The 21638-nt window shown below is 42.9% G+C and overlaps 1 long non-coding RNA gene across 1 annotated transcript; it reads left to right on the top strand.

Annotated features, from left to right (window-relative positions):
- The first annotated feature begins 19599 nt into the window (after window positions 1-19599).
- Window positions 19600-21185, top strand: LOC137860409 (uncharacterized). Its single transcript, XR_011098889.1, has 2 exons — window positions 19600-19957; window positions 20054-21185. It is a non-coding gene; the product is annotated as an uncharacterized lncRNA (long non-coding RNA).
- The last annotated feature ends 453 nt before the right edge of the window (window positions 21186-21638 follow it).

The following is a 21638-nucleotide window of genomic DNA, read 5'->3' as shown; positions in this document are numbered from 1 at the left end:
TCTGCAGAGAGCCTCTCTTCTCTCACCTTCCCTTTTGCTCCCCGTGTGCCGGCTGGGACAATCCTGGCATCCCTGTTCGATCCTGCACCGAGCAAATTCTCCCTGCCTCACAGCTTCCCAGTAACAAAGTGCCTCTGTTTGAAATAGAAGCGCCACCACAAAAGAATTTTTGTTGTATTTTTGAAGTGTGTGTTGGTGGAGGTGTTTGCTGTCTACTGAAGTCTTTTGTTGCAGTAAAACAGCCAATATTGTTTGGAAGCAAAGGTAATGCTAGCAGGTAGGTTTTGTCACAAAAATTGTTCTTCTCTCCTACAACACAAAGGTAACAAGGCACAGAGATTTTTCTAGCAGTGGAGCTGCAGGTGTTCAGCCTAATTCCTTCTACATCCAAAATTGTGTTTAAACCTGTGCTCTGTCACAGCATTTTTGTGTTGGAAAAGGAAGGGGAAACATTTATGGTGCATCTGAGTCAAAAGAAGGACACCAGCACCATCCCCGGGAATGTCAGCACCAACACCAAGCATCCCTACCGTGAGGCCAGGTACACAGAACAGCATCCCCTCCTTTCCTGGAGCAGGCAGACAAGAGATCGGGTCTTAAAAATGAAGGATGAAAGAGATATGCCAAAGTTCCTCCACTTTGGTCAAAGAAACCTTTCATTTCTTCAGCTGTTTTTACAAGATCCTGAAAAGAAAGCATTTCAGCCCAAGGTCAGAAGGAATGCTTTGTGTTACACTAATTAACTTCAGATCAGGATGAAAAACATTAGATCTATTTTAGATCGATCCACACCAAATTTACTTCCTCCAAGTTTACTCTTAGATTGACAAATGGAAAAGCAATTGCCCAGCCCTTTAGGTGAAATCTTGTGCTTTGCTCCCGTTCCTCACTCCGAGCAGTTTCAGCTGGGTCTTTTCATCTCAATGGTAAAAAGACTTTTTCTCAGTTTTCCATGATCTCTTCCAAGAGTCTCTCATTTTTCAGTCTTTCTCTGAAAAATGGAAAAGGACCCTCTGCAGAAAACTGTCCTCTGACCTCTTCTTTGAGTCCCTTCCCAGCACAGTCAGTTCCCCGGATCCTCTGCCCATTCTCTTTGTATTTCCCAGCACGAAACAGCTTGGGGTCTCACATCCCCTCAAGTGTCCTATGAATATTTCCCTACTCAGGACATTGAGCAAACTACCCAGCCCTACACCCTGGAAAAAGTCCTCCTTTGCCCTTAACAATTCCTTAACACTTTTTCAAAATAGAGAAAAAGGAAAAAAACAAACAAACAAACAAAAAAAAAAACTGTTGTATTTGCTGTACGAAAGCCAAAGCTGTGCATATCCCCATCAGCCTGCAGCACTTCAAGACCTATTTTGTCAAAAGACAGAGACACTTTGCCTACATCTGGGGGACATTCTGTGCACTTTTCCATCAGTGTCACTGGGGTTGTTGGGAACCCGTATCTGTGGAAGGAAGGGTGTATAAAAACTAGCCCAAGGCAACCAGGATTTAGCTGCCAAGTGTGTTCAACCCCACAGAAACACCCACAGGGAAGAAGTGCCCATCCCCAAATGGAAATCGCTTGGTCCGAGCAGAAGCAGAGCCATCAGCAGGGAAGAAAACAAAGCTGGGTGTTTCCCCAGCCATCGCTAGATGTGTTCCCAGATCCTGCACGGGTCACAAAGCAAAAATGAAGATGTTTTGCACAGACAGGTGCAGGCACTGCTGTGATTAATCAAGCCATAATTAGGGACCTGTCGGCAGGCGCTAAATATATGTTCTAGGGCTTCAACCCTCTTAGAAATCTGTGGATGGAAAACTTGCCAGGCACGACATTTATAAAAACAGGGAGCCTTTGGATGATAAATGCACGCAAGAACAGAATCTTTCACCAGGCTACAATAATGACAATTCTCTCTGTTTCTTCATATCTATAAATACTTTTTTCTCACTATTTCCCAGATTTTTTTTCAAGTATTTTAGTATCAACTGACTACGAGGTTTAACTGATTAGTGCTACCCTCCCATGGGTAAAGCAAGCACAGTTTCAGCATGTGCAGCAAATGAGTGGATGTACTGTTTTGCACTGAGCCACGAACCTGCAGCAGCCAGCAGAAGCATCAGAGGGCTCAAAATACTGAGAACAAAACAGCTCCCAGCTCACATAGCCTTACCTACCTATCTGCACCTCACCTGTCCATCTGCACCTGGCCAAAGGCTCCACGAAACACCTCCATTCGACAGGGAGCAGAGGCAGGAGTGCAGTGGCACGTTGTAGCCTACAGGTGAATTAATGCAGCCAGAGTTTGAGATATCGCACTTATTTCTTTGCAGATGTGCAACAGGGTGCCATGTCAGCCCATGTCCAGCAAAAAATATTTGCTGTCCTGTGCTAACAACATGATATACAGAAACAACATGACATACAGAGGCTGGGGGTGACGTGATTAGGTATTTCTATCATGATTATGTTATATAGAGCTATACTACGTAACACTATTAAACTAAAGGGGTTCTGAGAACTGAAATGCTGCTCCGGACAGAAACGTCCCCTACAGACCCATGTCCTGGAATCTCCATGCTCTGCATCTTTGTGCTTTTCTTCCTGTCAGCGATCAATTGCTCCACCGAATTTACCAAATTTCATTTCAGCTGGATATTGGTTAAAATTTTGCGAGAAAGGCAAAGCGTTAGGTATCCAATTGCGCTCAGTGTTATTAAACGTGAGGGGGAAGTCATCTGATGGCTGTTTAATTGTGGCTGCCTTTAGTGAGTAATATTGATGATTAATCAATGGACCAAAGGGAAGAAGCTGCGAAGGGAAATAAGGCCGAATCGATGTGCAGGAGAGGACGTGAAGTAAGCTGGACCCCCAATCGATGGTGTTGCTCCTTGCTCAGTTAGGCTGGCGATTGGGATGTGCCCTCTGCGTGAGCTCACAGGCGATGCAAAGAGGTTGCCTCACAACAAAGACATTTCACTGCTTTTTATTTATATTGATTTCCCAGTGAAGTGTGTCTTGGCATTAGGGATTCCCACAGAGCTGGGAAGAAAGATCAGCTTCTTCCCTCAGCAGGTCAACAAATCCTGGGTGATGAATCTTGGCTTTTCAGAAAAACCGACAGGAGCAGAGGTTTGGCTCTAAGTTGCCTCCGAGAAAGGAAGAACTGAAAGTGTGTCCTTAAAAGGGAAGAAAATGTGAAAATATTTGAAACTGAAAAGCTGTTTTTAAGGGGGAAGAAAATGAAAAAATATCCAGGCAAGGGAAAGCCCATTTGATGAGGTCAGTGTTGTTAAAAAGAGAACTATTCGGTATGATGGAAATTATTTTTGTATTTATTTAGGGCATTGTTAGTTAAGGCAGGTGCTTTCTGGGGACACCACCACATCACAGGCACAAAGCTTTCTTGGCACCCCACAGCCAGCTGGCAGCAAAGCGATGAGCAGAGCTGGAAGTGCTGTCCTCTGCTGGCTGCAAGTCATTCGCACAGCCCAGCTGTGTCAATCCCTGATTTAATGTCTGAAAGACAAAGTCTTGTGACTTAGGGACAGGTAACTTCGTGCCAAAGCAGGAGGGAAGGGTGCTCCCTTGGGCAGCAGTTCCATACTGGATGAAGTTTGGAGATTAAACACAGAATAAGCAGCAAAACTAAGGCTAGCCCAGGCATGCAAGGTCCTAGCTACTACCCAAAAAGCCAGACATCGGCAGTCCCTGCAGCACCAGGGCAGAGTTAGAGTGATACTGATAAATCACTTGGATATCGCTAGAAATGAAGATGCTGTTAATATTTCATTCTGCTTTGATCCTTTCCTTATTATTTTTAAGCCATGGTTGGTTTAAAGGAAAATGTTTCTCACATTGCTTGTGAGCCAGGCTTCCCAGAGACACTCAGGAGCATAAGCAGTGAGGGCTTGTGACTTTTCCCAGCTCCTATGGCCAGGGGATACTCAAACAGTGGGTAACACCGAGGACTCACACGTAGAATAACTTAAATCTTGCCAAGTTTCTGTGTTCATGCTCCATTAGCGCTATATGGGATATTTCCCGGTGTCAGTATGTGGTAATAGACAATAAACATCGCCCTGTAAGCTGCTCCCGAATGCCATAACACAGCCACCTCTCTTACAAAGCAGAATGGATGAATATGGATATTCTTCTCTCTTCTCTGCCTCCCATCTGCATGAAACATATGCCACGTCCCGTGATTCCAAAGGACCAGAACAGGGCCTACAGTCCACCTGCTAAAATTCGTAATAAGATGTGCATAATAAAACCTTGCGGAGGAAATCACTTCTCTAACCAGGAAAAAAGCCCTCGCTTTTAATGAGGGTTTAATTAATGTCAGGTTGGCTCCGTTGGTAGCATTCTTGCCTCTGGTGCAGAAGGTCACGGTTTTGAGCCCTGTCTCAGGCTCCGGGCTCATAACCAATGCTGACACTGCAATGTACTTTTGCTACACCGTGAGAGGTTCTGACCTTCAAATGAGGTGTTTAAACTCAGATTCCTCCTGCGAGTCTCTGGTGGTTCTTCCAGCTGGAAGCTAAAGGTGTTCTGGCACTTTTCAAACAGCACAGGGAGTAGCCCTTGCATCCTGACTTACCCTTGCTGAATAAAGTAGGTTATAATGCACAAAGCTGCGAGTGTCAGCCATTGCTGACAGTTGAGGATACACACTAATGAGGCCCCTCTGTTTATTTATGTGCTGACTCCACTTACAATATGGGAAATGTTTTTTCTTGGTGCTTAAGGAGGAGAAACAACTGGAAGACAGTAATCTGATTTACAAAATCTGAATTTTTTGTGTATTTTCAAAGCAAAATGGCACCACTTAAAATAAGCTAATATTGTAGGCAAGGATGGACAGAAGGAATAAGAGAAACATGAGGCTTGTGAGGTAGGTAAAAGCCATTTCAAGTCTTCTTGCAAACTAAATATTGCATTAGAATCAAGACTGACCTTCAGCAGCAGGAGGGTTAAAACAGCAGGAAAAGTGTTCATGAAATAGCAGTCAAAGTGATATCAATCTGTGTGATCCTGCTAATCAGCTGAGTCATCACAAAAGCCAGCGTATGAACCCATCTGGAAATTAAGGTCTTTATGATCCGTCCATTCAGACCATCACAGATGATTTAGAGCTCAGTGTCACAACTGCTCCACTTCCAGCCTTGCCAGGCCTCCCAGCCCCTGCCCTCCTCCCCTCCTTCCAGCACACACCTTGCTTTAGAACAAAAAAGCAAAAAAACATCTTGGCTTGGGAGGAAAACAGAACAGGTTACAGAATAAGTTTGTGTACGACATGCCTCCTACACAACAACTTGTTGAAAACAACTGAATACAGTGCTGCAAGCCAAAGCTTTGATTATCTAAAATCCGGTTTATGGCTAGGTAAATAAAATACAATCAGTTCACATATAGAAATTTAATTGGATTTATTTGTAAGACATCCTATCTCCTTCCTTTTATGCACTCTGCTGGGCCTACTGCCACCTGAGCAGAGAAAAATTGAAATGATGCCATCTACCTTTATGAAATTCCATCCAAGATATTTACAGAGTCTCACTTCAGGAAGATGGACTTTTTTATTCTTCAATAAATCATGTCTCGTCTTCAGGTAGCAATTACAATGTTAGAAAGGCCCAAAAAGTAATTTACGGCTCTGGAAATCAGAGAAACTCGACAAGAACGTAGGGTTTTAAAAAGAAGTGAGCTGCAGTCCTATGGAGGCGATCTGTCTGAGCTCCCAGGCAGCCTCCCCTGGGTATTCAGCCACAATGGCTTTGTGTGACTGCAGCGCTTGAGACCCCGAGCAGTGATAATATTCTGACTTCCAACTCGGCTGATAGCATCTGCATAATTCTAGGGATAGTTGGCATTTCTTGGAGCAGGAAAAACATCTTGCATGGTTCCTTCCGGCTATATTCTTCTATGATTATGTGTTTTCTGGGATTTTATTTGCAGCGAAATGTTGCATTAGCTTCTAAAAAGGTACAAGGTTCAAGCACCGAGCTGTAATGCATGAACAAGGAACTCAAATTTCCAATTATGGGGGGAAAAAAATTAATCCCTGACTCTTTAAACTGAACTGGTTGAGTGCAAATGGCATTACTGCTGTCAGAGGGGGAACCAGACAGCAGGCTGCTAAAGCCACACGCCAGCCCTCTGGGCAAGTGGGGCCATGAATGGCACAGGGCAGGATCTGGCCCTGCGGATGAAGCTGCTGACAGGGCAGGCTAGCATGTACACTCGAGTGGGATTTATCTCACCTAATATTTTTAGCCTAATTCCAGCAGGGCATTAAGTCTGAATGAGCTGTCGAGGTCCTCGCTGTACTCAGTGACGAGAGGAGAGGCTTCCCTGAAACACTTCACAGTCTTGAAATGCGTGGGATGAGCTGTTGTGCAGGGCTGCCTGTTCCTTCCCACTGACTTTAGAGGGAATTCAAAAAGGTGAACGAAGATCTTAATGAGAAGTTTGAGAACAGCACATCCTCGATCCCACGCTAAAGAGTTTCTATTGAAGATGAGGCAGGAAAACATCAGTAGAAAATGTTGCCCTTCTACTCTTTACTGCATAATGAGCTCAATGAAACTGAAATGAAGCATGTGAAACACGTGGGATTCTCAGATTCGGACACTGGTCCCTTCCAGCAGGTGCTCTTGGACTACGAGGGGGTCAGTAGGGGCTCACAGGTCTCTTTGCATTTCCCAACGAGGCAGCCTGCAAGCAATGTCACATCCTACTAAACTCCAGCCCGGGTTTCCCAAGGCTTTTTTAGCCATGGTAGCTATAGCAACAGGAGCCCAAACAACTCTGTTCCCTACACGATGTGACTTTGTTGGGTGTTTCTTACAACTGGAATTCAACTGAGATCAAACGCAGGGGTGCCAGCTCTCGTGGGGAGGTGTTACATGTCCCCAGCAGGACCCCATCGAGCTGCGAAGTAACCTGGGGAGATCAGAGCTGGGGGACCTGCAGGACACAGACGTGCATTCAGGAGCCATGCCAGTTCCCCACCATAGAGGGAAGAAATCAATTGCAATGTCACAAAATAAAGATTGGCAACAGGGGTTTCTTCCTCCACTAAAGCAAGTAACATTCATCCTTTTTATTGTGCTCTTTTATTGAAATGCGCTCTGCTTTTCAGTGCTGGTGGCTGCTGTGTTGTACAAGGCTCTTTGGGTGAAGATGGATAAATGATTTGGGAATCTCTGCTTTGGTGGCTTGTTCTGAAGGCTGCTGCCCTCACCCCGCTGCTGTGGCTTTGGCTCTGCTTCCAGCAGCGAGCAGGGCAGGGTCCTTGTTCATCCCTCGGGAAGAGATATTTATATGGGTATTGATTGAGCAGGCTGGAGGGCAGGCAGACTGCTACCTGACTGCTTCACTGTATGGCTCAGAAGGATGTCACTGAAATATATATATTTTTAAAAAATTCCTTATCCCCTCTGCCAGTGCATTTTAAAGCAAAGGTAGAATTGCCACAACTGCATTTAACAGCTACTTGCCATAATCAAAATGTATGGAAAACACTGAGACTGAACGAAACCACAAACAAAATCTCAAGTTCCTTAATCACCAAACCTACGCAGTACCTTTTGCTTAAAGTTTATCTTCACTGGAAGCCCATTTCACAGAGGAGTCGTTCTTCCAAGGCTGTGGGAACATGGTCAAAGGCTGAAGAGACTTCTCTCTGGGAGATGCTGTCCCCTCTAGGTAGAACACAGTGCTGACAAATGTTTTTTGTTTTTGTTTGTTTGTTTGTTTGTTTTGTTTTGTTTTGAGAGCAGAAGCCTCTTTCCTCTAAGGCTTCCACTTAAAGCTCTTTGGTTAGGACTGAATTCAAGCACCCAGGCCAGACCAGAAGCCTGCACAAGAGTGGTTTCACTGTTTGCCAACGCTAAGAAGAGTCAGACACATCCTTGGAGACAGGGAAATAATGGAAAGGAAATATTATCTCCAGAAGCTAAGGAGAGACACCACAGCAAAATCTTCTTGCAGCAGCAACATTTCTGCAGACAGCTCCCCATTCCCAAGAGGATAATTTCAGCCACTTCTTGAGGGAAGATAACACATTTTCTGCCTGCATGCATAGAAAAGAGACCTTTGGAGAAGTGCACGTGCTAGAGCTATGAAGCTGATTCTTGCTAGCAATGGAAGCATGCTACCAACGCCACCAGAAATAAGGCTGCAGAACTTGGAAGAGCTTTGAGAGTATGACAGTCTCTTGCTATTGTTTTTAGTGAATTTAACCCCCCCTTACAAAACACAGAAATCAAAATCCTCTCAGCAATCAGTTATGGCGCGAGGCAGTACGGAGCCACAGGCTCACTCCACAAATCCCTCACATCCCTTTTGTCTCTGTCCTTCTCCCAAGGCAGGGACAGCACAAACACCCAGGGCCAGGACTGAACCTTACATTACACTAATCATCCTCCTCACAATGATTTTTTCGGCTTTCCATTTTAAAATTCTATTTTCAAGGACAAATTTATCTAAGTTTAAATTAAAAAAGGCAAATCATTTGGCTAACTTGACAATTCTTAACTCATTTTTCCTCTCTTCTCTTAACGGGAAAGTTGAGAATTCAATTATTCATCTGGTTGCAGCTTTCCACCAAGAAGCTCCCACCAAGTAGCAAAAAAGCCCATCACTCACCGGCTTTAATCTGGAGCCTGGTGTCAGAACAGAGACATACACAAATTCCAAAGCTCAAGTCAGATTACCATATTTTTGAAGTCCTTTTTTAGAAATGTGGATCCAGAACAGTCGCTAAGGAAGGGCTGGAGAACAGGGCGGCAGATTTATATTATATTATTTATTTATGGAATATCCTAGAATACTTTTACTCATTCCCAAATTACAAATAAAGATATGCTAGTGCCTGACATCATCGCTGCATTAAAACTACTGATCAAATCTCAGTGCATTCAATTCCGTAGCCTCAATATAATGTCCCGAAATAGATTCCGAAGTACAATGGCAAGAACTCACTCATTTACCGTAAGCACTACCCAGCCTGACTTGAATTCAGCAAATAATGCCAAATTGGTCATAATTGTGACATAAAACTCCTGTTAGGTCACGAATAACTTATTTTTTATTCATATTTGTAGCTGATGAAAATAACTTACAATGAGAAATAATTCCTCAAAAGTTCACTCCTGTGAAGAGTAGAACAGGTGTGGTCTGTGTTCCTATTACCTGAATCATCCCAGAGATGAGTTTTAATTTGCCATAAATACTTTATGCTGCATCCTTTACTACTGTATTATTCATTTTCTAGCAAAATGTGAGGCGAGCAGTCTCACACGGGGAAAGACTGCGGATGGATATTAACAAGTGGATTTTTTTCCCCTTTTCCAATCAGTCCTCAGGGGGTTCTGGAAAGCAGGAAAGCCTGCTGTTACCGAGACACAGTTCCAAGATCGTCAAGAAATATGTAGGGAATATTTTCCCTGTATTGGGAAGTGCTTCAGGATTTTTTAGTTTTGACAAAAACATAGACAAAAGTATTCTGTTAACAGTTTCAGTTTTCTACTCCAAGGTTTATCATGAAAACTGTTGTGCTCTTCCACTTCAAAAAGTTTCCATCATGCTAAATGTTTGCCATAGTCTGAGAATATACAAGTTTTTAGGCATTTGTTAATGCCAATCATTCCTTAAATTACTCACAAACTGAGCAAAAATTTGTATCTATTCACTCTATTCTTCCTCAAATATTTTACCACTTCACCCCTCAGGCATCTCCCAGCAGAACAGTACTTCCTGGGGAATATACCCCCAGGTAACAACGTGATCCACTTTCTACAGCTGCAAGTTCTTCATTGAATAATAATTTACACTGAAAAATAAAAGCTCCGACCTAGCTCAAAGCACAGTGATGTTATTTAGATGTTTTTTATCTGTCTATCAGAACCTGAATTGACTACCTACAAAAAAAAAGCTAACTCTTGCTGTTTCCCAACACACGAGGATCCTTCTTGATGGAGCTCAGGAAATGTATTACAGTTCAGACCTTAGGAAACACTCTCAAATCTCCCAGTCCTTTGTCTGTTCTGCTGAGATCCTTCTCTTTCTCTGAAAAATATGTGTAAACAACCTTGCCTACCCTCAGCAGAGTATCACAGAGTCCATTCCTGGAGCCAGCCCGCAAATCTGCATGTCTCAGCCACAATGCCTTTGGAGGCAGCTAGGAAATAAACAGATAATAACAATAACAGAAACTGGAGTCCGGGCTCCTGTTCCAGTTTTAGTGAAATGTGTTCCTTTTGAGCTACGGGTACGGGTCTCCCGTATGATCTTTTGCAGAATAACTGACAAGAACAAAGCCCACAATTATTAACCTTTCCACTTGTTCCCATAGTTTATTGTGACAAGACAATGCAATAAGCCTGAAGGTAATCAAAAAGCAATTTTGTAGTAGTGAGCTTAAAATGACAAACCTTTCCTTTTCTAAATAAATCACCATTATTCCCACATGGTCCATGCTTGACAAGTTTGTTTCCTTAGTAACAGAGTACTTAAACAGGGTCTGCGTGCACAGATTATACCTTTAGCCACAGAAGTGAAAGAGGAGACAATAGGACAAAAAGTGGTCCACCCACCTAGGCCTGTGATTTAAATATTTATCAGCTAAGGACTGAAGACAGGGATGTGCAGGAGCATGGGGATGCCTCTTTGCTCCGTGCCTTTTGTGCACTTAGTGAAGCCTGTGGACTCCGACGGGGTTTGCATTCGACAGTGCCTAAAGTGAATTTAACACTCCCTGATGTTTGTTCAATAGCTCACCTAACGGGGAGGTCAGCTGTCTTATAAATTATTGAGCAGATTAACAGCGTTAGGACTCAGTATAAATAAAGGGGACGCACTAGACAAAGGAGACGTACAGTGTGTCTGCCTCAAAGACAAAAGAGTGGAGAGGCCGAAGGAAAGATTAAAATGCTGTGGATCCATTTAAGAGCTTTCTGTTTCATTTCTTCAGGAATTAAGTGACGGGCTGCTTGGTAGCAGCACGTGTTTGACTCGGGATACACACAACCTGCTGTAACGTGGTGCTAAGCCCACTGCTGGAGATGTTTCCTCAGCCCACTGTTCGTCAGTGCCTAATAAATTCCCAGCTCTCTTCCATCAGATGGAGACCAGTCAAAGGGCTGGCCTCTGAAAAATTTACCTTACTGCATAGCCAAACAATGCCAGCTTTACTAACAACAAGTTAAGTTGGTGCAAAGCAGATTATAAATCTTTCAGCCATTCTTTATTTTCCCCCTTGTCAGCTGATGAGTTTCAAATTCCCTTTCATGAGCAAATGTCATGAAAGGCTTTAGAGAGCCAGCACATTGGTAACTCTCTATCAGATATTACAAAACCTATCATTTTTACAGCCCTAGATTCAGCTACCAGCCACTCATACTCAAAAAAACACTGAGACAATGTCTAGAGATAATCTTATGTAGCCCAAATACAATTCTCACTTCTCTCCTGACCTGGCCATTTCAGCAGCTGTCCTGAAGAATCACATCACAATAGTTTGTCAAGTGCCAAGGAACTTAACTTGGGCAAAGGCAAAGAAAAGAAGATGTAATATTTCTAACTCCTTGCATCAGCATCAGTACTGGAAAGGCAGCGGTGATAGCGGTAAGTGGTGGGGACCACCCAGATGGTTTCTGCAGAGAAATTGAATGAGTTTAAGCCCAGCTTCAAAACATAATTTCAAATAAAGCTGGTGGGACTGTAAGGGTGAAAAATTGTATCTGTTGTTTAGAAATAAATTTTCTCAGCACATGCAGGAGATGTTTATAAACAACTATTAAACTTGAGATTTTTTACAAAGTCGGGCAGCACACATTCCAGCAGACATCGCTTATTTTAGATTTCAATCAAAAGCAACAGACTCCAACACTCATTATGATTTGAAGTATTATTCATCAACACTTCTAAATTACCAGGAAGAACAGAAGCAATCACCCATTTCCTTCACTTCCCCGCAGCCACACAGATTGAACAGGCTCCTCAGGATTCCTAAATGTACCGCTGCTACCCGAAATTCTGGCCAAGAGACCACGAGATGGGTAATTTGCTGAAGGTCACCTGCTAGCTTATTGCAACGAATGAGGGGATGAATACTGAGAGTTAAGCTCCTTTTGAGGAGAGATTTCTTCTCTTCATCAAAGTCACCTGAAGTTTAGAGACAAGAAGGATTTATGCAATTTTGTTCAATCGGGATTTGCCTCAAAGCGGCCCAGAAAACAAGACTCACAGGCCAAAACATAAGAGCTCCAGATGAAATCTGAAGAGCTGGTGGTTTCATTAATTACTGAGAATCACCAAGACCTCTCTGACAAACTATTTTACTTACTGTGTTATTGGCCTTCAGATAGTGACCCAACAACTGTGAGCCACTATCAGTGACTCAGCAGGGTAGGAAATGTATTCCCACTATCTAAAAGCTCTTTTCATACACTGCCTTCTGAACACTTTTCCTCTTGCATTTTTCAGTGTAAACAACATTCAATATTGAGATGTAGGATGAAGATCAATACAATTTTGCTAGTGAAACAATTTAACTCTATGCATGGGGAATTATGAGCCCTTTTCCTTTAACTCAGGAAATTAGGTTGTCTTTTTAAAAATGTACTGAGATGTAAAACTTGCTAAATCTAAATTACCAGCTTAATAACATATTTGCCCAAACATTCTTGGATGAAATATCAATTTTGAAGAGGCGCCAGATTAGATTCATCCGAAAACATGTTGCAGAATAATTTAGAGAATATTAAAACGTCAACTTCTCTCCAATCCTCCCTCTGAAATGCAAGAGAGGGTATTGTTGTTCAGCTCAATAAGTCCATAGTGTTGCTTTGTTTCCCTTCCCCCATGTTATGTTCTCCTGTAACTGTCTCCTGCTACAGGAGAGGAGCAAAATGATCCTTTATTAAATGTTCTCTGATCATGAGCAGAACTGTCCCCCCAGGTACAACTTCCACCTTCCCAGTCCACGCACCGAGGTCAGATGCTGTTGTCCTACACTCTCAATGTGTAGGACATTCACACCTAGCAAAATGAAAAATGGTTGAAAAAAATTTTCAGAAATAACATTGTGCTAGTCCATCTGTGACAGCCCCGCGTCAACAATGTCTACCAAGTGTTTCTGTAAGAAAGCAGCACTCGGCATTACAGGGCTGAAGTGGACAGATAGTGGATAGATGTATTTGCAAAAAAATATTTCCTGTTTGCCCCAGTTTCAAGAATTTCAGTGTAGATTTATACACTCTACTGGCAATTTGTATTAGCAATTATCAGATGAAAAAGCATGAGCCTGCAGAGGATGACATTTCCTTCTGCACTTAAGGAATCAGATGTGCTAAGCTACTTCCCACCATTTTTTAAAAAAGATTTTTCTCCCATTTATGATAACCAAAAGTATCTGCAAGCTACCAATTTTACCTGTGGTTTAGAATGTTTTTTCATTAACAGTCCCCAAGTTGACTTGGTTTACTTACTTATAACAACTACGGGAATCGGATAAAGTCAATCTCACTGCCAAGCCAAGAATTAGGAGTACAGGACTCCAAGCTACCATCCCTGACTCTTCTGCTTTTCCTGTGTGATCGTTGGTAGGTCACTTCCCATAGCTTTAAATGTGAGTATTTATACTGAGTGACTGTACAGGGAACTCACTAAGTGGAATGGCCACACCACCAAAGTTTCTAAGCAGAGAAAGAATAACCCACATTCAGATATCAAGGTCATCAGAAAGCCTATAAATTACACTGAGAGGATTTAACCTCTGATAGATAGTTCTGGAAACAATTGGCAAGATAAACTGCAGTAAAATATTAGGCCTGAATCTCTGAGCCTTTGACAGCACACTACTGCTGCCAGTAACTCACATGTGTTAGAAGATATCTCTCATCCACATATTGGCTGAACCTTGTCTCACTTCACTGATAAATCCTGGAAAGACTCTGACTCTGGGAATAAGGTACCCTTCCTCCACAACCCGTTTGTGTCATTCTGCCTTCTGGCACTGGCAGTGCTGCTCCTTCCTCGGGACTCCAAAATTTGTCAGTACCAGACTGTACTAAACCCGCACCGCGTGGTGGAACCTCCCTGGCATCACCCACCCCTCTGCAGGTCCGTCACTGGGAGTCCAGCCCCGGAGCAGGAACACGGGGATGCTCAGGGCCTTATCTGCTCCGTGGCAGGCACACCTTGGCCTGGTTTTATGCTGAAGGGACTGTGCTGAAACCCACCCGCACAGAAGGAAGGGTTATTGTCACTGTTTGGGTCTTTGAGCACTCAGCTGCCAAGGAGCTGTGCCGCAGCCCTGTGCTGGCTCCTGTAGCTCCTGCGGTAGGAGCCTGCCTCTCTCCAAGCAGCAGGGAATAGACTGCTTATGACAGGTAACACTTAGAGACAGAAAACCCACTAAGAAGCATTCCTTTTGCTTGCTGATCAGAGAGGCTAAAGACTTGAATGAAGATTTGGCAGCCTTCCTCAGCTCTCATAAGGTCACAGCCCTGTGGCCACAGTCAGTCTTCTGCTAACCTGCAGAAACATCTGAGATCTTCTGTGAAGCCGTGCTTTACATCTCAGCCGCTGTAACTGTACTTTTCAAGAAAGAACTGAGGTTTACAGACAGAACAGTGGCATCAGGCTATTAATTACCTACTGTCTGTAAGTCTCCTTGAAATGCAACGTGGAAGCTCTAAGCATTATTAATAAATTCCCCGTTACTATGCTGATGTGCAGTTCAAATGCCTAGAATAGACTGTTATCCCAGCCACTACTCACATCACTAGAATAAACTGTAACATTCTGAAATAGCATTACTGAATGTCTGCATACCTTTTACAACTGGAAATAAAATCCTGAAAATATATTCTAAATGCAACTGGTATGGTGGTGCCCCTCTGCATTTGCAGATACCTTGAGACAAAAACTCTGACAGAAGTGAAAATCCATGGCTTCCAGCCTTGGTACTTTGAAGATTCATCAAGATTCATCACACACACACACCCTGACCACCACAACAGTGCAGTGAACTTAACCTGCATGGACAACTTAGAGCCAGGGAAGTACATTCTGGGTCTCCCTGCTGCTCATGAAGTCCATTCAGAGAGCACAAGACTTCAGGACAATGCGGCAACACCGCCTCTTTTAGGGAGCGCTGCAGCAGCGAAGAATAAGACAGACTTACGAGAGCTGAATCATTGCAGAGACCTATATTCTGTAACGTCCCCAATGCCCTGAATTGCTTTAGTAATCACTTTAGCCTCAACTGCTTTTAGTGAATACTTTACCCTTCTGTGCCAGCTCTTCTTACGCAGATATATAATTTTAGATGAATTTCTTGATTAGAAGCTCATAGTTATCCAAGTCCTTTGCTCATCAGTAGTGTGACATTCACCATCTGCCAACACACCACTCTGGGAGATTAAGTAGAATAGATTTTAAACGGTATGTTATTGACATTTCAATTATTTAAGCTTTGGTAGAAAGTGACCAGACGAGGTTTAGCTTATATGATCCTTCTCAAAAAAGTTCTGCCGGAAGGGAGCAAATGAAAAGAAGGGGCAAGGGGTGGCACAGGTGACCATAGATCACAGCTGAAGAGAAGAGGTAGGCAAGTTGGATAGATTCACTAGGGAGATGGATCCAAGAGTGCTTTATAAAACAGTCAAAGTGATACGAATGCCTTTTCTAAATACCTCAGAAAGACAAAATACGTCAAGGAGGAAGCACGAAGCGAAAGGGCATTAGCAGCAAGCATGAAATGAAAGGGCATGACCAGCCCTAAAACTGTTGGTATAAATCAGCCACCAGCAAAATTAGGAAGCTAGTCAGAAGTTTTCTAATCATGAGAGGACCAAGGGTCTGGAAGACTTCCAGTGGAGGCAAAAAAGAAACCCAGCTATTTATGAATGGGATTATAGCCCATACTTGCAATGGGCAGGGCTCAGTGAGTTAGGACATCTCTCCCAGCCCTGTTTTCCAAAGGAACACAGCACTCCATGAAAAATCAGCATCATATTCCCAGTAGAGAAGTGTAAGATATAAAATATAAAAGTGATATAAAAACCAAAGATTGCTACTAGTAGAAATTAACAAAGGATATCTCAGTTACACAATGTTCTGTGTGCCAGCACCTGCATCCTGGACAGATTTGTGAGACAGCAGGCTCTGACCCCAAAATGTCAAAACCACTGGGTGCCTCTTGTTACATGAACCTTAGCAGTTAGTTTAGACCCTCACTGTAAATGTTCTCTGCTACAGAAGGTCAGCACAGCTGGCCAGCAACATTTACCACTTCTACTGCATCTTACTACTTACTAACATTTCTGCAATAGGCAGGCAGGATGAGGCAAAAGCTCTAAACAGGAACAAAAGCGATGATGTGTTTGCTAGGGTAATCTTTCACTTTTTAAATAAGTGCAGATGCGCTGAACCTCTTGATAATGACTGCAGAGTGGGGAAGAAGCAGTCATGTATTCAGTTTTTGTATTAATAATTATAATAATTAAAACTGTCACTGACGAGCACTGAAAACATGAAGGCCAAAATATTCAGCCACGGATGTCTTAATCCAGGCATCTACATTCAAACGCAGCCAGTTGAGCAGAGACTCTTTTATAGCCCAGCATCTCTGGCTCCGAAGGCTGGCCTACTCGAGGACTCGGATAATCATCTCATTTATGAACAACTGCACAATTGCTCGTCTTTTCAGGAAGATACTTCAGCAAGTGCCTAAATGCTGATGTAAACTGGAACGTTTTTTTATGAAATTAAAGCTAGGTGCCCAATTTAAGCATACAATTTAAAACAATTCAGCATAAATTATGCATTTCTGTACAGATACTCTCACATAAGCAACAAATCAGACCTTTTTTTTAACACCATAAAGTCTCTAGACCAAGTGTGAAGATGAGGATATTCTCTTCGATTTTTAGAGAATATCTGATGCACGTTTATTGCCAGACTGGAAGGGATGCTCTGCCAAGAAAAAGTGAAAGATTCTCCAAATCTTATTCCTGGGGAAAAAGTTTGTCATGCTACCTGGAGCAATGAAAAGAAAACAGTAAATATAATGAAGCATTAACACCCATCAGGCGGCATGTTTATAGGCAATTGTCTGCTTCGCGTACCTTGAATTGTGTAATGAGACCAAGTGGGTTTTACTACCTATGAAGTAGAGTAATCATCCTCAAATGAGCTGCCTGGAAAGGAATATTGTTGTTATGAAATGGAATTTATATGGAAGAATAACAAAACAGCAAGGTTTGAGTATTGAGTAGGTCCTTACTGATGTGATTGGAAATAATGGGAACCACCCAGAGATTGCCCATCTGGTTTATCACGGCAGTGAGTGGGATCTAAGAAATCACTTTTTCACTCTATCACAGACCCCAAAACAATTTTTTTTAACTTATACCTTGCTTGATTCGCCACCTTCAGGGCACCACAAAGTTTCTCTCTGCAAACTTGTCCCTGCCTCAAAATTAGTAAATTGCTCATCATTGAGTCTTAGCTCCAGTTGAATTCTCAGAAACCTTAAAACAGGGTTCATAAGGCAGACAGTGAACTACTTGCCAACTGCAGGGGCTTGGTCTCAAAGCAGTGCAAAAAGCTCACCTAAAATCCCCAGCTGCAGAGCCAGAAGCAGGCCACAGGCAGCAACTCAACACCAACCCCAAACCAGCAGCATTACAGGATAAAGAAAGAAGAGTGTGAAACAGGCAGCAGGCATGAATTTAAAAAACGCTTTGGCTACTGGACTACACAACGCTTTTTACATCTTTTCCAGAGGGATTGTGATGAAGGGGTGAAAAAATGAAGGGGTCTGTGTGTAACAAGGCAGCGGAATGGATGCAGAAACTCCTCTTCCCACCATTTCTGTGCTGAGGCTTAGGCAGGTCACTGTTCAGCTGGTTGGCCCCCTTTCCATTTTATGGAGTGACGAATCTGGAGCTGTGACATAACCCCAATGACCCACAAGAAGCAGGATTTCCAGACGTACGTCCTTCAACACTAGCACCAGGCCCTTTTCTGTCAGTCTCTGGAAGATCTCCTGGTTTGCACAGCTGGAAAAAGATGCTGCTAGGTTTAATCTGCTGTAACAGGGAGGCCAAGAACCAAGAAATGATTAACCAGTGTGACGGGCAATTATTTGAAAAAACTTCCCTTTGTAAGCACAAAGAAATTAAATTTTGTGTTGGACTGAAAACAGATGTCTGGTTCCACCTCCTCTTTGGTGGGTGCACCCCAGGGAGCACAACTAAGAAGGACCCCCCTGTACAGAGAGAACCAGGCTAGTGAATAAGTGTGCAAATTATGGTATTTTGGCCCATATGTGCCACTCTGCACAATCACGGGCTTTCTTCACAGGAACAGAAAAGGAGGAATCCAAAGTTTTTTGTGAGCTGGAACAGCTGTCATGTATAAAGATCTCACACACGCCAGCCGTGGATTTGTTTTCCTAAACAAACTTGCAGTCATCTGTCTTTTTAAATATAACTTCCGTGACACACAGATGAAAATCAGAAAGTGATGCTGAAAGCTTTCCATGCTCTATTAATTTTATTATGTAAATCCACTCCCCAATTGATATTTTCATTCAAACTAGCACAAGATCTGTCATTATTCCTCAGTGTAAAGGGAAGCAAAACAAGCAGTATTCAAGCAAGTGCTCTCATTTGGATTATTATTTTAATGCAGCAGTATTGTCTGTAGGTAATTTCTAAAGCAGGTTTGTGTAGCAATTCTAGGCTGCTCCTTCCCAGAGGCTGTTTAGCATTGTCAACATTTATTACTTTTGCTTTTGTAAATATAATAGAAAGCAGAGATGTTTGACTTTAAACTAATAAGCAGATTTTGAGAAATGGACAACAAGATCGCTTTTCTGCTTTCTGAGTTATCTGTCTCCATGCCTAATGATACAGCAACAAAAGGAAAGCAAAACTCACACAGATTGAAAACCCAGGGAAACGCGTGCAAAGCATCCTCTGTGTTTTAACATCTGTATTATGCCATCAGGGAGTAGTTAGTGGCTGGGTAAAAACTGCTTTTAAGGCAGTTAATGTAACACTCACCTAGTGCTATCAACAGACAGACGTATGGATTTCAATAACTGCTATATTCCTTAACTACCTGGAGGAGGCGTTCCACAATGGCATAAACTGCGCTTGGTCTAAAGGCCAAAGACCTGGGTTTTGACTCCACTGTAAATATTGTAGCTCAGTTACTCAGACCTAAACAAACAGAAGAATTTAATTGGAATAGCCAGGAAATCAAAGCAGCAGAAACTCCTTTTCCCTACAGAAAGATATTAATCAAGTTTTCTCCAAAGCACTATCAAATTATGCTTTGTAGTACAGGTGCACACAGTATTTTCTGTAAGATTTTTGACTAAACGCTCCAAATACACAGCAAGAATGAATCCCCAAAGCAACAAACTTAGAAGCAAAGATGGCAGCGGAGAAATCAAAGCATCGTAAAGGTGACGTGATTCACCCTAGCCAGGAAGAAACCACACAGCAGTGTGGTGCATCATTTGTGACAACTTGGGGAATGAACGTTTAACATCTGAATTGCACATGGCAGTTTAAAATTGTTAGATTTATTGAACCATGGTATGCCATGATGTATGGATTGACTATTTCCTACTGGAATTTACTATTACCTAGCAGAGACCATATCAAGTAATTGCTAGAGCATCAAGCCTCTGAGAGGAAAAATAAGCCTCAGCTGGGACCTCCACCCACACCTGTGAGACCAGGAACCCTATTTAAGCCCAGGCCTTGGCCCCAATTCCTTCCTCAGCTGTGTTACAGCAGCACTGAGTGCAGCTGCAGCTGCAGCCCTACCTGCCTGGTGGCTAGGGATGAGTGCTGATCCTCACCCATGGGCAGACCTCCTGGCTTGCCTTCAGACCTGTTTCACGGTACAGACTCTTGCTGTTTCCTGATGCAGCAGGTAAAAATGCCCTGAGCTATTTATTAGTTATGTTTAAGTGGAAATGGCTACTGGAAACAGATGGGCTGTAACTAAGACAGGTGCCTTTGTTGACAGCCCCAGATGTGAGAAGAGTTTGGGAAATGGAGAACTTCAGCCCAACAGCCCTTTGGACAAAATACACTCCCTTCAATCTTGGCATTACCAGTTAGGAGCCTTATAGGACAGACACTCAAAGTTGCTGAGTCGGATAGGTGTTAGAGGCAACACCTGAATTTTCTGTCCCTTATGTAAGAGGGAAAAATGTTGTTTTTCTATGGAATCTGGCAAAGCTAAAGAAAACAGATCAGAAGCAAAAAATAAAAATTAGGATTCAGGAGAAAAGTCATTGCTTAGAGGCAAAAGAATCTGGGCAGCCTGGAAAAATCTTGGAACTCAGCTCAGAAATGCTGTAGGTTGGCAAATCTGCAGGTTTTGGTTGTGCTTAAGACAGTTAATGTTGCAAAATTTATCTAGGGAATAGCGTCTTTATTTTGATAGTTCTCACGTTGGTCCTCATCCATTCTCATCAACTCCACTGCTTCCAGAGCCAGTTTTATTCCCAAGCCAAAGCATCTGTTCTGCCTTTCCTCGTGCGGTCTGTCCACAAACCCTCTGTTTGAGGCTTCAGCGCTGACTTGAAGCCTTAGCTCAAACCCACTGCTTCCCCTCTTCTTCCCAGGGGGTTTTGCATCTCTTATGCCCAGGCAGAGAGGTGACTGAAACCTGGTCACACCTCCAGAATAAAGATGGTCCCAGGAGCTCTGAACTCCTTTACCTTTGAGCTGAGGAACAGGAAGAATGGATGTCAGGAGCAGCTCTGTGTTTGTCCCCCTCTACCTCTAGAGGCAGAGGTTTGAAGGATGGATGCTTCTGGGCATAGCTGGAGGGCTGCCATGTACCCCTGAGAGCAGGACAGTGCACAACTGTCCCAGGATCAAGGCTGGAGCTCCCTGGGGATGGTTCTGGTCCCAGCTGAAATCTTAACATCTGGAAACAGTTGGCAAGACTGGAGGATAAATCAGTCACTTGATAAAAACAATTAAATTCCAGCCCACATTCAACCCAATGTTCACTCTCTTTACGTTGTGGTTCACTTCAAGGGCCGCTATTTGTTTTCTGACACTAAGAATTCCAGGTTGGGATGGAGGAAGAGATTTTGAAAAATTACCTGTACAGGAGTGCCTGTCATGGGGGAACTCAAAACTAATTTCTCATACTTCTCTTTTCAGTCAGTTTGGAGCAGGGCTGGGTTGCTTGTGGTTGCATTTTGCTTATCCTCAAATGCTATGGGCATGTTTTGGGTGTCTGGGTTTTATGGCTCAATTATTTTACTAAGGAACAACTACAGCAGCATCGATGTTTTTCCTTTGGTAAGGAAAAAGGCAAGTAAATTTTCCAATTATCAAGGCAATGCAGCACTTGGTGTATATCATTATGAAGCTGTTAACAAAAATGCTACATTTTCATTAGCTAAAAGGCTATTTATCCCTAATGAGTTCTTAAAGACTAAGGGCAAAATTCTGCTTTTGGTTACACCAGTGTAAATCTGTAACCCATCTGAGTGCCTCTGGATTTATACGGGTGTCAATGGAAGCAGAATTTGGCCTGAATGCTCTTGGATTTGACTTTGTAATCTGTTTCCACTTTAAGAAAGCCATTA

Source organism: Anas acuta, chromosome 8, assembly GCF_963932015.1.
Source record: "Anas acuta chromosome 8, bAnaAcu1.1, whole genome shotgun sequence".
In the NCBI taxonomy this organism is placed as follows: Eukaryota; Metazoa; Chordata; class Aves; order Anseriformes; family Anatidae; genus Anas; species Anas acuta.
The sequence above is the reverse complement of the archived record's forward strand: the minus strand, read 5'-3'. Positions and strand labels throughout refer to the sequence as shown.